At 40.7% G+C, this 11,946-nt stretch overlaps 1 pseudogene; it reads left to right on the forward strand.

The window, feature by feature from the left end:
• Positions 1–5,737: 5,737 nt before the first annotated feature.
• LOC108361820 (uncharacterized) lies at positions 5,738–9,976 on the forward strand (annotated as a pseudogene).
• The last annotated feature ends 1,970 nt before the right edge of the window (positions 9,977–11,946 follow it).

Raw genomic sequence — 11,946 nt, forward strand, 5'->3', positions numbered from 1 at the left:
CAATATAATATAACAATATACGAATTAGCCCACTAGGTGGCGCAGATTTAGAGATGTTTTAAAGCCCCGTTTTTATGGTCCGATATGGTTCATGTTTGGAGTGCATATACATATATTACTTCATGGAAGGAAATAAGTGGAAGACTAAGCAGAACCACAAACTGGTACATAAGCAATGCAGATGCAATCGAGCTGGCAAAGTCCATAGCGGAAAAAGCAATTGAAGGCAAATGTTGGCTAGGAGGCACAAAATAATACTGCCTGGTTGTTACGCTAGATGTAAAAAATGCATTTAATAGTGCTTCTTGGAAGGAAATTCTTCACGCATTACGAGTCCTAGAGATCCCATTATACCTGCAAGCTATTCTGGGAAGCTACCTCAGTAACCGTTCCCTCAATACAGTAGTGACAATGGGCCTAAGGATTATGCACTCAGGGCCGGAGTACCTGGGATCGGTGCTTTGACCTTTACTGTGGAACATCATGTATGATGGAATCCTACGCCTATCCACCCAACATGGCGCCACCCTGGTTGGATTTGCAGACGATGTCTCAATCGTGGTCATCAGGAAAACACTAACAGGAGTAGTGGCGATTGCGGAAGAGTCAATCAGTGCGGCACAAGAATGGCTATTTGCGAGATCCCTCACACTTACAACACACAAAACAGAAGCAGTTCTTATAAACCGAAAAAAGTGGAAGGTGTAACACTAACTGTCAGAGGGAGTGTAATCTCATCAAAGCCCTACGTAAAATACCTCGGGGTATTGATAGACCATCGTTTATGCTTCCGAGATCATCTCAACCAGGTCAACGAGAAGGCGGCGAGACAAACATTGGGCGACCTAAGCAGCAGTCGAGACTAGTACTAGTACTAGGAGTAGTTAGATCCATACTCATGTACGTATGTACAATCTGGTTCGACACATTTAAACGTCCATTGTACGTTCAGAGTATTAACGCAACTTATCGCTTATGCGCATTAAGAGTATGATCTGCATACAGAACAGTCTCGGAAGACGCAGCACTTGTCATCTCCGGGATGCTCCCACTTGACCTATTGGCGCAGGAAGCAGTTGAAAAAAGAAAGGCTAAGCACGAGGAACACGAAATTCTCACTTCTTTTATGCGACAAAACAGCATATCGCAATGGCAAGATAGGTGGGGTAGCGGAACAAAAGGCCTCATCCCTAATATCGATGCACAGACAGCTCGGTGAGGTAAATTTCTACCTAACATAAATCCCTAGCGGGCATGGATGTTTTAAGGCCTACCTTCATCGCTTTGGACATGAAAGAAATCCATACTGCGACTACTGAGGTCCTGATGAAATAGAGGATGCGGGACACGTACTATTTTCGTGTCCCCGATTCAGCGCCCAGAGAGAAAAGCTCAATGAACGTCTCGGCAGCGTCGTTACACCCGAAACACTAGTCCCACTGGCATTGCAAAGCCAATACGCTTGGAAGGAATTTAGAGCCACTTGTGCCCTGGTTATGCAGCAACTTCGCAACAGCGAGTAAGTGAGGCGTAGGCAAGAACGACAGGCGAGGTAAGAAGCTGTCACATCATACTATCTGGCTCAGCCCAGATGAAAAGCCCGTTTTCCTAGAAAAGTTACGGCACGAGGAGAGCGAACCTCTCAAAAAATTGTATAAGCAGCAGAAAATGGCTGCACCCGGATATTACTAGACTTAGAAAGGAACTTCTTAGTTGTAAAATACCAATGGGGTGGGTAGGTTTAATACCAAACCAAGACGAACTGTGGGTGAAATCATGTGAATAGTAACGGACCTAGAGCTTCATGCTCAAACCGCCACCCGACGAAATACTTAACGGTGGTGCCGGGGGGGGGATCGGCACAAAGACGGTAGGAGGTTTAGTGGGTTAAAGTCTCACACTGATGGTTTTGTGGGGTTACGCCGCGTCCAGCGTAGACACGAGAAATGCGGTGCGTTAAATGCGGGCAGATTACAAAACCAAACATATGTTGGCAAATGTAGGTGTCCAACGTAGGCACGATTTTGCGATAATGCGTGGATTACGACGTCCCGCATGTTATTTTTGTTGTTGTTGTAGCGACTAAAACAACCCCGCGCAGATCGGTTAGTCCCTCAGTCGTTGTTGTCAAGCTCCACTAACGGCGGCCCTAGGAAGCGTACAGCCTCGACGGGGTCTGTCCATAGGGATAGGGGCGTTAGCGTGGTGGGGTTTAGAGGGCATACGAAGAGATGCTGTCAGTCATGAGGCGACTCTCCGCATGCCGGGCATTCATTGAGAATATCTTCGTTTAATCTGCTCAGGTATGAGTTCATCCTGCTGCAGTAACCAGAGCGCAGTTGGGCTATTGTGGTCCGAGTCTCCCGAGGCAGACGAAGCTCTGTCTTGTCCACGTCTGGTGGTTGTGTGCCCAGAACGGCATTCAGAGATCGGGAGTCTACATAACTCGAGGCTGCCTCTCTGTGAATGCGGTTCAAGGCCTGTCGATGAGCTGTCGGTTCCAGAGGTTATTTGATGAACCTTTGGACTTCGTCCGTCAGTTCGTAGAGATGCCTCCTGCCCTTTTCTTTGTCTTTGCCCCAAGTGTTGCCGGCTAGCGACTTGAGGACCTTGTTGCGGCTTTGTATTGTTGACAGTGACGGTTGTATGCGCCTAGGAGGAGGGCAGACTATCGAATGTTACTCCGTATATCTTCGGGTTGTTCACCGTCGGAATTGGTGTATCATTGATGTGAATTCCCAGTTGGAGTCTGACCTCCTTCGTCCAGGTGGTAAAAAGTGTGGCTGAGGATTTTTTAGGGAGAGGGTTAGGCTCCGTGCAGTGAAGAAGCGAGAAAGCTTGGCGAGATAACCGTTTACTTTCGAGCACAAGCCATCAATTTCATTCCCGGACGCCATGATCGAGCAATCGTCAGCATAAGAGACAATCTAGACTCCCTCTGGTAGTAGACGGAGCTTTCTAGAAGTTAAACAGTAATGGGGAAAGGACACCACCCTGTGGAACCCCCTGTTTTATTTACCTCGGTTTGTTCGATTTGTCTCTTAAAGTTACTGACGGGTGACGACCACTCATATAATTCGCCGACCACCGTTCGAGTTTCTGTGGGAGAGAGGAGGCCCCTATGTCGTCTAGTAGCTGACAGTGTCGAATGCCTTAGACAGGTCCAGCGCTACTAGAATGGTTCTCTCACAGGAGCGCTTTCGGTTTAGGCCACGAGTTATCTGAGTATTTATGGCGTTAAGTGCTGTTGTTGTGCTGTGCACTTTACGGAAAATACGGGAGTAGCAAGGCCCCTAGTGTCTTCGCTACCGGGGAAAGGAGGGTTATCGGACGATAAGACTCCCCCTTGTTGGCTGGTTTCCCCGGTCCAGATGTCTGGAATGACGAGAGTGGCCAATGACAAGTTGAGGACCTCCGTTAGGTGCGCTACTCCCATAGGACCCAAATTTTTCAGCATCAGCATGCATATTCCGTCGGGTCCACTGGCTTTGGTGGCCTTCGCCTTCCCGATGGCTACCCTTATCTAACCGCTGGTGAAAACAAGAGGCGCACTTGGCAGTTTGTGCAGCCTTCTGGTCACTCGACGTTTGGCTTTATCTACCGGAGGATGCAAGATGAACTGCCAGCTAAAATAGCTCGCGCATCGCTCCGGGTCCGAGGAAGCTTGTTCACTAAAGTCTATTTCAAGTCTGTCGTCACGTTTCGTGGGGTTGGACAATGACCTCACGGTTGACCAAAGCTTACTCGCACCAGAGGCGAAGTTGCAAGTCTTCAGATGCTCTTCCCATTACTTCCGCTTATGTACGTTCACAAGTTGCCGAATCTCCGAGTTGAGATCCCTAATACGGGGATTTCCGGGATCGGCCTGACGAAGGTTGTCGCGCTCAACGGCTAGGACAGCCGCTTCTGCAGGAAAATGCGCACGAGGGTCCGAGATGCACCCCGCTGGGATGAAGCGGGCTGCAACAGCAGTGACAACCCTGCGGAATTTACGTTCACCTACGTGAACGTCGGTTGGTATGGGTAGTGCAGCGAAGGCACTTTCAGTAACATCCGCGAAGCCTTTCCAATCAGCTTTAGAAAAGTTGACATGGTCAAATGGCTGATGCTAAAGCAGCATAGGTCGCCATGATACGCTGTTTATCAGACCAGCGCTGACTATTGTTAGGTCTGGCGAGCTGCAGCAGTTGCCTATAATTGTCTATCTGCTCAGCCTATTGTGTTCCCCTACGATCGTTTGACAGGCTTGAATGCCAAAGATCGTGGTGCGCATTGAAGTCACCAACTACCATATGGTTTTCACCTCTCAGGAGCGCACCTATTTCAGGGTGATATCCTGCCGGGCAGCTGGTGGCAGGGGGTTTATATATGTTAAATATTTCGAGCTCGACATTGCCTGACCGGATAGCAATTCCCTGACATTCCTAGATGGTATCCCTGCGGTCGATGTCTGCTTCGATAAGACGATACTGCACGGTGTGGTGCATGATGAATGCTTGGCCTCCACCATTATCTCGCTCGCGATCTCGACGGTGCACGTTGTATCCGGCGCAATTCAACAGAGACTTATTGGAATGTGGGGTGTTAGTGATGTGTGTTGCCGTGTCGCCACATGCTGTGTTTGCTGCTGCTGAGGCTGTTGCCCTGTGGTGTTAGTGGGCGGCGTCGCAGTTGGGGGTTGCGACCGAGCAGCACAGCATGGGCCCTCATAGTCCCTCGTCCAATCTCGCGTGGTGCGCAGTCTTGAGCATGCTCTAAAGTGACACCAGCCAAGGCAGGTGTTGCACTTGACTGATGTCACATTACGGAATATACTGGACTGACACACCGTGCAGATTGCCGGAGGAAATAGGAGTTGTTGGCGGTGGCGTGTGGGTGGTGGTGCAGTTGTATCTGTAGTGTGGTCTGTTGTGTCTGTGGTATTGTCTATTGCGTTGTGTTGTGGTGCGGTTGTGTTTGTGTTGAGTTGCTCAGGCGGACTCTGTTGTGCCGTGGAGGCAGCTCGATTGGCGCAGCAAGGGGCCACGTACGCAGTGGTCCATTGCCTGAGAGTCGNCTTGAGCATGCTCTAAAGTGACACCAGCCAAGGCAGGTGTTGCACTTGACTGATGTCACATTACGGAATATACTGGACTGACACACCGTGCAGATTGCCGGAGGAAATAGGAGTTGTTGGCGGTGGCGTGTGGGTGGTGGTGCAGTTGTATCTGTAGTGTGGTCTGTTGTGTCTGTGGTATTGTCTATTGCGTTGTGTTGTGGTGCGGTTGTGTTTGTGTTGAGTTGCTCAGGCGGACTCTGTTGTGCCGTGGAGGCAGCTCGATTGGCGCAGCAAGGGGCCACGTACGCAGTGGTCCATTGCCTGAGAGTCGTGAGGCCTGAGCAAACTCGGAGATGGCTCCACCCATTGCACGTATTGCATCTGACGGAGGTGGAGTTGTGGTTTAATCGTCTCTGGCACACGCAGCAGGTATATGTTTCTGGTCCAGGGTTTGACTCAATGCCAGCCCTGAGCAGAAGTATGCGAATAAGAAGTGGCCCTGTGGACGTACAACTTTTGAGGGATTTCGCCGACCTAAACGGGGTTAGATCGCCGAAACAACAGCCCTTGGTCGGGTAAAACCCGAGTCATTCCGGTACGTAGAACCGGCTGTCGTGGGAATGGACGCTCCCGCATTGTTTGAAAATCAAACTCGTTTGATTTTGCCCGCAGTATCGTGCGAGAAATTCAGCAGTGAGGATGGAAATTCTAATATCATAAGTACAAAAGCGAAGTGTTTTGTGGAATAAAAGCCATTGCCGCTATAAAGACAGACAAACTGCAGAAAACGAATGGGACGAAGTAGCTAAAAATTTTGGGATTTCAAGTAAGTAAACAATGTTGAATTATTTTATGTTATTTATTTTAAACAATGTTGAATTGTAATTAAACAATGTTGAATTTTTATATTCTATTTTCTGAAAAGTAGTTGCAAAATATAGAACGTTTAATTTCTGCTTCTCATGGTGGGTGGTTGTTTGTTCTAGAAACTCTTAAGTTGCTGTTTGTATTCGTCAATCTTGAGTTTTGTTCAAAATTATTGTGAAAATCGTCTCCTTTTTCCATATCAATTATAACGTTGTGTAAAATGCAAACGGCTTTTGCTATATGGACAGCATTTGGTACACTAGTTTCAATTGCTTTCAATAAAATTCTAAATTTGGCAGAATTTATACCGTATGCACACTCTACTGCCATTCTGGCCCTTGGCAAACGGTAATTGAAATCTGAAGCGCTGGTATTGTTTTCAAGCGGTGTTGATATTTGAGATTTTTAAATTGTACTAAATTAATGAAAAAAGTGTAACTTTTTGAGCTTAATTGTACTTTGCGCCATTTCCGTCAATACCATTGCACAGTGGTTGCTGCCATAGGCCAAAATTCAAAAAATGTATGTGCACATTTTTGAACCAAAATAGGCTTAGCAATCAATTTTTTGTCCAAACTTCATGTTGTCATATACTTTTTGTTTCCCTAACCCTAACGGTTGTGTCTGAAAAAAGCAACAAAAGTGTCATCAATTGTTCATTTTATTTGTACAGCGTCTGCACGCTGAAAGTTGAATTGGATTTAACGTAATTAAAATATTGTGAAAGGTCGAGTGAATTAAAATTGTATGCAATGGATATTGTACGTAAAGGTATTGACTTTATTTCTACAATTAAACTTTCAGATAATTCGTGTTGTGTTTTATGCAAATCGTTGTTTTAGAAAAGTAGGATTTTGTGTATTTCTTGGTTCGTCTTTCAAGTATTTAGGTAATGTTTTAAGTGTGTTTCCCCTATCGGCCTTCAATATTTTTATTTACGTATATTTTCAGATTATAAAAGTGTTCAGTGTAGATGCGTCGACCTGCAGAGGCTCGCGTATGGAATACTACGTAATCCAAGCACTATTTTCTACAGTTTTTGTCATGTTTATTTTTTTATTTATCTAATTTTCTAATTCAAAATGTTTCTAAGCACAAGTTACTACTGCGAATTTTCTCAATTGCATGTTTTTGAGATTTGGCGTGAAAATTCCGGTACGCATTCCCAGAAAGTTCAAAGTGTGCTGGGTGCAATAGCGAAAGATATTGAATATGAGGGTTTTGAGCCAGATCGGTATGAGTTGCAAAAATGTATTAATTACAATGTATTAATTAAAATGTAAAAAATTTGCATTGTATTGACAAAGATCCAAACGCCAAAAATCAGCAGTTTTGAAAAATCATTTCAATTGGCTCGAAAAGAAAGAAATCATTTCATTAAAATGTCAACCAACAGTTACCACCATTTCAAATCGTGGGCGTCCGAAAATTTAAATCCTAAGATCTGTTAAGAGTAATAACTGTAATATGTAAAGAGGGCGGGGTTGGACACGCTCACATAAAGTCATGTGAAAAATAATAGGGACACGACATTATGACCAGTTTCGGCTATTTTTCTTTTGTTTGTTTAATGTTTACTTTTTTTTATAAAAATACAACTTACTATCTGACAAAAACCACATAAGTCAAAATCTCAAACTTTGTGAAAAGAATAGAAAAATTCAACAAAATTTTAAAACAACACCAAACTTTTTAAATAAGAACTTTTAGAAAAAAGCTAAGTATGCAGTTTTATAGCCCACTGAATTCTAGCTCATGAAAGTGCAAGTTTCAAGTGGCTAAGAATTGCGTTAATTTTTGATAATTTTTTTCCTGGCGGTGTCACGCATTTTCTCCCATTCAAAATATGTTTGACAATTTTTTTTTTTATATGGAAGCAAATAATAACACCATCCGCAAAAAAAATTATCAACAATCAACGCGAATTTTTAGCCACTTCAAACTTGCAATTTCTTAAGCTAGAATTTAATGGGCTATAAAACTTCACACCTAGATTTTTTCTAAAAATTCTTATTAAAAAGTTTGGTGTTGTTTTAAAATTTTGTTGAATTTTCCTATTTTTTACAAAGTTTGAAATTTTATTTAGCTATTTTTATCAAATAAATTTTAATTATTTTTTTTAGGAAAGTATAGTATATTGTCTAACAAAAATAAACCCAAATTTCAAAATTAAAAATTTATATAAAATAAAATACGAACATTCGTTATATGGAAGAAAGTGAAAAAATGTTTACCCACAAAATTTCTACAAATTATGGATTTATTTTTATGGTTTCTGTCAGACAATGAGCTTTTTTTTTATTAAAATATAATTAAAATTAATTTGAAGAATAATAAAATAAATAGCCCAAGCCGGGCGACCATATCACTTTGTCGCGGGTTGTATATTCAAATATTAAGGCAATAACGATGAAAAATTAATACAGTAGATAGATGAGTTTATATTAGTGAAAATCAATCACATAAAATGAGATGACTAGATTTTTCAATACAGATATTTCACCCACCTGTGATAAAAAAAATTGGAATCACCACAACGCTCATCGCTAATGTTGCCATTCACAATCTCGTTTACATTTAAAATTGCAATTCACAATTTCATTTTGGAATATGAAATATAGGTATGTCCTGCTTGAAATTTCGCTTGCGTTCTCCTTTTATTTCTAGCAAGCGAAATGAAATTTTGTTGACTGGGCATTTAAAAGCACACTTTTTTCACGAAATTCCAAGCGCATTCATATTTTAAAACACCTGGAATCCGCCACTCCATTTTATTATTTTAAATAAACATTAACTCTTTCTAAATTTGTATTTTTTCTTTTTTGAAAATTAACAGTTCCAAACTACTAAAATTACACATGAAATCAAGTAAGGAACTTGAATTTAAAAGGACTAAGAATCAAAGTGCTAGCGGAGATTAGAGAGGTTCAAAAAGTATTTCTGATGTTAAAATTGTACTTAAAATCGGTAAATTGTACTTTTGTACTTTTTAAAACGAATTGTACTGAAAAAGTACAATTGTACTTAAAATATCAACACTGTTTTCAAGTCGCCTTGCAGGGAAAGGCCTGATTAGGTATGTTCGTAGGGGAAATGCTTCATCGCCTCCGAACACAAATGGAGCCTGAAGCTCGGAGTTCGGTAGTAGCTTATCACTTGGTAAAGCTAAATTACCATTACTTATACTTTCAAATATGGCTGAATTTGCGAAAACACCTGCGTCGCTGTCTTTTCCGTATGCTTCAACATCGACCATTAAAAAACGATAGTTTGCATCGACAATCGCCAACACCACTATTGAAAAGAAATTTGTGTTGGACACTTGAGCCTTATGTGCTTTCAGTCGATACTTCCCAAACAATTGGGAATATTCCACTTTTGAAAATAATCTTTTGAAACCCTTTCAAAATGTTCGATGGTTGCTACCGGCATATGTAACTTTTGAAGCGTTTCCCAAATGGCCTTGCAAACCTCTTTAGAAGCAATAGATGACGTCGATATCCTGAATAAGAATCCAATTTGTCTAAAAGATATCCTTGTTGACAGATAACCTAAAAAACTGAAATTTATATTTTTTTATTTTCAGAAGAAGATGCTAAAAAGAAGTGGCGAAATTTGCGATACCAGTTCAGTAAAGTATTTAAAAAAATTCCAAAAGGCAAACCGGGCACCTCACAAGAGCAAGCACCAATATATAATGGAAAGTGGCAGAATTTCAAAAGCCTGCTTTTCCTTAGAGATACATTTGTCCCAAGAGAAACAGATGGAAATTTGTCGGTACTGTTGGAAGATTCAACTACTGCAACTGAAGCTGATAATGTGGCAAATGCCGAAGCAATCGCAAAAAATACTAATGCTACTGAAACAGACAATAAAGTGTCAAATGCCGAAGTAAACGACGCCGAACAAATTTTCGTTGAAACACGCCCTTCATCCAAGTCTTCGTCTGTTCGTCGAAAGAGAAAAGGCAATCATGAAGATGGAAAGGACGTTGAGCGGAGGCTTTTAGATATCGAAACCAAAAAGCTGGCTTTACTCGAAGCATCAGAAGATGAAAATTCACTTTTTTGAGGTCGCTTCTTCCATTCATGAAAAAAAATGGATCCGATTCGACAGCTTCGTGTAAGGACTAAATTCCAAGATATATTATTACAGGAAATGGAAGCTTCCAGAACTATGTCATTCTGTTTTTTCTGACTTATCTGTACCCCAGTCACCTGTATTCAGCGTTTATGAACAAACGGTTCCAAATTCATGTGTAGGTAATTTCTCTAGAGCCCACATTTGAATGTACGTTTCAAAATTTAAATAAATAACTGCAAAATTAAACTTTTCATAAAATTTCAATATATATGTTTTAATTACCTCAAAGTTTAAAAAAAGCTTCTCTTCGACGGATATAGGTCTCTGAAAGTTTGTTGTGCTATGATTAGAAATATCATGTATATTCTCTTATATGTAGTCACGTGTTTTTATCTGCATTCTTGTATACTCATGAAATTTTATTTCTTTACCGCGCAGTTGCGGGTACAGATGATGAAATTCGCCAAAAATTAATCTGTCTTTATATATCACACACGCCTTTAGTCTGTTGCGTTTCTTTTCTCGATTCTTCAATATTTTTAATTTCAATAAATTCCTTCCTAATAAAAAGATTTTACCTGCCGAAAACGAAACCATTTCACACCAAATAATAACTTTATTATAGCCACCCGCATTAACGCATAATCGCGTTGTAATTGGACACTTCCATGCTTTCCACGCACGATTTTGCGGCCAGTACTTTGATTTATTTTATTTGCAAAAACGTATTCGGGCGTATACATAGTCAAAATTAAGTTAAGCTACTTAGGCTTGACGCAATTTTTAATGGGCTATCTGTCAAAAACGCTACAACTGACTTTAAGTACCAACTTAATTTTGCCCTTAAACGCCCTATTTTTCACAACAACCTCAAACAATCAAATGTTACATTGATTTTTTGCTTTAAAAAATCGAATTCATCGATGGTACCAAACATCGATGTTTCTCCACCTCTAATCGTTACCAAGAGTAACAAAATTTCCAACGAAATTCAGTTTGCAAGCAATAACCAAGAGCAACAAAATTTCCAACGAAATTCAGTTTGCAACCAATAACCATGATGCAATAATACAAGGTGGCATCAGTTGTGGCAGCTCGATTTGACACTGCCTTAGCTCAGTAGAATAAGAAGAAAAACGGGAAGAAATGAGTCCCCATTTGGGGGAAAAATATAAAACTTCATATTTTCTTCTAAACAACATTTGCTTTTTTATAGTATATTCGCAACGAAATGATATAAAATAAGATATAATACCTTTTTGGGTAAACAAAATGTGTATACTGAGAAAAAATAAAAAACATTCAACTATATTATTAGGCAAAGAATTGTTAAAGAAGTAACACTGTTTCACCTAAGGCAGTCAATATGGCGGAATTAGAGCGAGAAGTTGCCAACCGATAACACCTTGTATTATTGCATCATGACCAATAACGAGAGTAATAAACTGGAAATAGCAGCAGAGGTAGCGAGCAGCGGACGAGAGACAAATACCGACGAGTGGAGACTTTTTAAAATTGAGTTGCAGCTAGGGATGCCAAAATATGAGAAAAATGGTGATCCCGGCATTTCGGGATATTTTTTAAGTAATCCCGGAATACTAGGATTTATCCCGAGATTCGAACTGAGTCATAACTTTTATGAATGTGTGTAAAAATTCAATAACTGAAAGTATTTAAACATACCATGGAATAAAACTATTTAAAATTTACAATACACTGATTGTAAAAGTCACATGTTATTAAACTAACAAATTTTAAAGTAATAACTTTTTTAATTGTATTTAAAAAGCCGTATGATTGAGGAACGCTTACATCACAAATAACAATGCAAATACCAGGTACTTTTGAAAATAATAATTAATAAAAAAAAACCTAAACAAAAATATACAGTAACAATTCCTCTAAAAATTTTTATTCTACTCTATAAAGAAATGACGAACGTCGAATTTTTTGCAATT

The sequence above is a fragment of the Rhagoletis zephyria genome, unplaced genomic scaffold (assembly GCF_001687245.7).
Source record: "Rhagoletis zephyria isolate East Lansing unplaced genomic scaffold, Rhagoletis_zephyria_1.1 Rzeph_scaffold_00858, whole genome shotgun sequence".
In the NCBI taxonomy this organism is placed as follows: domain Eukaryota; kingdom Metazoa; phylum Arthropoda; class Insecta; order Diptera; family Tephritidae; genus Rhagoletis; species Rhagoletis zephyria.